This window comes from Crocuta crocuta, unplaced genomic scaffold (genome assembly GCF_008692635.1).
Source record: "Crocuta crocuta isolate KB4526 unplaced genomic scaffold, BGI_CrCroc_1.0 scaffold131, whole genome shotgun sequence".
Classification (NCBI taxonomy): Eukaryota; Metazoa; Chordata; class Mammalia; order Carnivora; family Hyaenidae; genus Crocuta; species Crocuta crocuta.
This window is the reverse complement of record NW_027528977.1, coordinates 2,071,207-2,076,036: the sequence shown is the minus strand read 5'-3', so window position 1 is coordinate 2,076,036 and position 4,830 is coordinate 2,071,207. Positions and strand designations below refer to the sequence as shown.

The 4,830-nt window shown below is 34.6% G+C and overlaps 1 non-coding gene across 1 annotated transcript; it reads left to right on the top strand.

Moving 5' to 3' along the window:
• Positions 1-692: 692 nt before the first annotated feature.
• On the top strand, positions 693-841 carry LOC144226033 (U12 minor spliceosomal RNA). Its single transcript, XR_013333501.1, has one exon. It is a non-coding gene; the product is annotated as a U12 minor spliceosomal RNA (small nuclear RNA).
• The last annotated feature ends 3,989 nt before the right edge of the window (positions 842-4,830 follow it).

Sequence of the window (4,830 nt, the reverse complement as noted above, 5' to 3'; positions counted from 1 at the left end):
TCTTTTCTCTTGACTCTTTTTTCTTTCTCTGCTTTTAATTTATCTTCCACTCTATCTCTGGATTAATCTCCCTTAGGTCCTTTCATTACGTTAGTGTTCAAAAACTCTACAACAACTCCCAATTCCTTCCTAAACAGATTTAATGTCTCCTGTTTTTATTTTTTCCTCCAGATTTCCTGCAATTTTTCTACCTCCCACTTAGACAAGCCTATTTTCCACTAATCCCAACCACAGAACTTTCTCTAGAGTTGGTATCATTATTTATTTGCACCATGCCCTTAACTATCATCCAAGCATTGCTCAACTTGCTTCCTTCCTGAAATACTATCCTCTCTTCTTCAACAGCTGAAATCCTTTCTACCCCTTACTTAAGCTTCAGCTTAGGTCCTGATTTATTGACACTTTGCATGTTTATTATTTACTTTGCCCTCTATTGATTAATCCCAGCTCTAAATTCTTATAGAGGCATTGTTTGTTCTATGTAAATTACAATGTGGGTGTCTATTATTGTGTGTGTTTCATGAACTTTCACAGGCATGGAATCTTAAGACATTCATAAGATAGTTATATCGAGGCTTGGATTGCATCTTAAATTTTTATATTATAGGATGGATGTTGAATGGATAGAAAGGAATTGTGCTTCTTTTCATAAAAAAGAGGGATTCAAGAAGTCATATTAAAATGCATATTGTATGCCTTAAACTTACCAGTAAGGAAACTAATGATTCGGGATGATGCCTGAATCCTCACTGTTAATGTAAATGAAGTTTTGAGCTGGTAAAGCTTTCGCCTAAGGCGACCGGCCTACATTGCAGGATGCCTGGGAATCACAATCTGCCATCCCCCCCTTTAACAATGAAAGAGCAGACTGCATGAAGGTAATAAATGAGGTTGAGCAGGTGCTTGTTTTCTCTAAGTAATAAATTGGATTAGCCTCCAAGGGATAAAAAAATACATATTGTATAAAATGGATGAAGGGAACAGGGAGATACAAGTTTCCAGTTCTGAAATTAATATGTCAGGGGAATAAAAGGCACAGTATAAGGAATACAGTAATGACACTGTAATAGATGGTAGCGACAGGGAGTGGGGATGAACATAAGATATGAACTTGTCAAGTCACTAAGTTGTACACCTGAAACTAATGTAACATTGTATCAAATATACTCAAATTTTTAAAAATTTCGGTGGCTGGGTGACCCAGTTGGTTAAGTGTGGGACTTTTGATTTTGGCTAATGTCACGATCTCATAGTTTCGTGAGTTTGAGCCCCACATCAGGCTCTGCATGCTGACTAGGAGAGCCTGCTTGCGTTCTCTATCTCCTTGTCCCTGCCTCTCTCTCTCTCTCTTTTTCTCTCTCTTTCAAAATAAACACTTTGAAAAAATATATATATATATGTAGTATAATGAAAAAACAAAATAGAAATAAGTGAAGGAATTGAGTATAAAGGCAGCTTATTAGTTTCCTAGGGCTATGATAACAAGTACCACAAAGTGGGTAACTTAAAACAACAGAAATTTATGCTGTCACAGTTCTGAAGTCCACATATCAACAGGCACATGCTCCCTGTAGGTATAAAATCCCTTTGTGCCTTTTCCGAGTTCCTGGGGCAGCTATCAATTCTTGGCATTCCTCAGCTTACAGCTGCATCATGCCAATCTCTGCCTCCATTGTATGTGGCACACTTCCTATGTATCTGCATCTACACTTCCCTCTTTCTAAAAAAGCACTCGTCATATTGGATTATGGGCCTACACTACTTTAGTGTGACTTCATCTGAACTAATTACACATGCAATAACCCTATATCCAGATAAAGTCACATTCTGAGGTACTGAAGTTTAGAGCTTTAACATATATTTGTAGAGGACACGAATATATTCATAGGAGGCAGTAAAAAACTAAGGTGCAAATTAACTCTGAATTTAATGCATAGAATATATGCTGAGAAGTTCAGCCTGATGCAAGACATAGGCAACACATTTACCTCTAAAAAAAAAAAAATGAGGAAATGGGGTGCCTGGGTGACAAACGGTTGAGCGTTCGACTTCGGCTCAGGCCATGATCACACTGTTTGTGGGTTCAAGCCCCGCCTCAGGCTCTGGGCTGACAGTTCAGAGCCTGGAGCCTGCTTTGGATTCTATGTCTCCCTCTTTCTCTGCCCCTGCCCCACTCATGCTTTGTCTCTCTCTCTCTCTCAAAAATAAACATTAAAATTTTTTTTAGTAGAAAAAAAATGATGAGGAAACATGATCACTTGATCCAGAGTTTGTAAGAATTAAGCCAACAAATTATAAAGGAAAACACAGTTCTGTATTGATCCCAAGGGAAATATATCCTAAGAGAGCTGATGAAATAGAATGGTGGGTGATTTAGAAAACAATATTATCAATAAAACTGTATATGATATAGATGACTTTTTTATAAGAGCTTACTTAGATTTGCTTTTTCAAATTTATACAGTTCAGTAAAATTAATCATGGGCAGAATGGGGGTAATAGTTTAGGGAAATATGACAGCATCAAGGTATACAGTTTCTGATGCTATACTTTAATCAAGGAATACATATTCCTCGATTCTAGAACATCTATTATAAATTAGAATATCAAATTTAATGTCTATCAGTCAAAAATACTTTTGTAAATTTTAAAACTTTTCTTAATTTTAACATTGGAGTTCTTGAGTATTTCATCTGAGAGACTTCTTTTGTTATGTTATTCTTAGAAGACATTATATATTGTGTGTGAATTCTAGGAATTTCCTCTCTAAATTTGCATTTCCAACTGATTCCTTGAAAACACCACTGAAATGTATCACCAAAATCTAATGTTGAATATTTCCCTAAGGATATATGCCAATATTCTTATTTTCCACAGTACAGATATAATTTTTGTTCTCTCATACATTTCCTGAATTTTCCTTGACCGGCTACATAAGGGATGAGGGACAAGAGGGCAGCCATCCAGAAAACTATATTTGCCAGGCTCCTGTATTAATTAGATTTCGTTTAGGTCTATTTCTATTTTTTCCTAACTTCTACTTTTTATTATCATCTTAGCTATCAGTTATATATTTTTCCTATTAAATGTCATACAGAGTTTTCTCTTTCTAGCTGTTTTGAATATTACCATTTGGTCTTTAGTTTTCAACAATTTGATTATAATACACCTAGGTATATTTCTCCTTGTATTTATCCTGCATCAATTCACTGGCAATATCTTCCAAATGATAAGGGAAATTATTAGCCATTATTTTTTCAAGTATTGTTTCTATCCCAATTCTCTGTATTCTCATACTGGGACCTTTTTTTTTTTGACAAATTTCCATATGTACTTTATGCTTTGTTTTATTTAGTTATGTTTTCCTTCTTTGTTTTTTGTTTCAGTTTACATATCATTTCTAATAATTTATTTCTGAGTTCAATATATAGCCTATCCTGTGTTGGTCTGCTTTTAATCACCTCTATGAGATCCACTTGATTTTTCTTTATATAAACATTTTATCAATATTCCCTACACCTTTGTTCACACTGTTTTTCTTTTTCTGTCTTTTCTATAACATAGGAATTAAGAATATGTTAAAGTCATTACTAATTACAATATATGTATCATCTATGGGCCTGCTTTTACAATAGATTACTGTATTTATTATTTATGACTTGTTGCTGGTTATGCATATTATTAGTAATTTTATATCTCATATATTGAAGATGTTACACTGCAAAGATGTGGATTATCTTGTCTTCTAATTCTCCTAAGTGTATCATTTACTCTTAGAGGATGTTTCTTAATTCTAGGATGTAGTACATATTTCTAGACCGGGGCCTTTCTGGTTTCTTAACTCAAAGACCTGGTTGCTCACCATGGTATTTCTGAGATTGGCCTCAGATAGTTTTATTGATCTAGGTATTTACTCAAATCTCTCCTGACTCCCTGTGGCTATTCTCTGCTAGGCATTCTGGAGTTTTGCTCCTTGGGTGCACAGCTAAACACTAAACCAAAGACACAAATAATTTTATATACTTTATCATGGCCCATTCTCTGCCATGCCTTTCCCTTTAAATCCTTGCTCCTGAAACCCAAGCCACCACAATGGCAATGAACTATAATTTTGTTTTTACCACACAGTGATACCAGTACTTCCTATTTGAATTCAACTTACCTGCATAGGGAATTGGAAAGTCCTGTCTAATGCAATAAGACAAAAAAAAAAAAAAAAAAAAAAAAAAAAAAAAAAGAAAGAAAGAAAAGGCATATTGATTGGGACAGAAAAAATAAACTTTGTTTACAGATGTTGTGGTTATCTATGCAGAAAATCTGAAAGAATCAATGAAAATTTTCTGAAACTGTAAGTGATATAGCAAAGTTACAGTTTAATATACAAAAGTCAATCCATACCTTCTGCTTAATATTGCTATGAACCTAAATTTCTCTTAAAAGTAAAGATCATTTCAAAGAAATATGCTGTTACTGGAGTAGCAATGTATTTAAGTCTTCTTGAATATCCTAACAAAACAGATGTAACAATAGATGCAGTAAAGTACTAAATATGTAAAATAATAGAACACTGAAAGTGCTTTAAGCCCAAGTAGTGAAGTAGTATCCTCACAAACCCCAAAATTTCATTGAGCTGTGCCTAACTACAACACCAATGTATATAATTCATTGTGTGAGAGGAAGAACAAAGGCAAAAATATCTGATAGCCCTGATGCAAGTAAATGCCAACAACAATTCGCTCAGAAAGCAAGAGAAGACTCTGGAAGAGAAGTCAGATGAAACTATGTGAGAAAAGCACCAGGAGAGGAGACTATGTGTTTCCATTGTAAGGA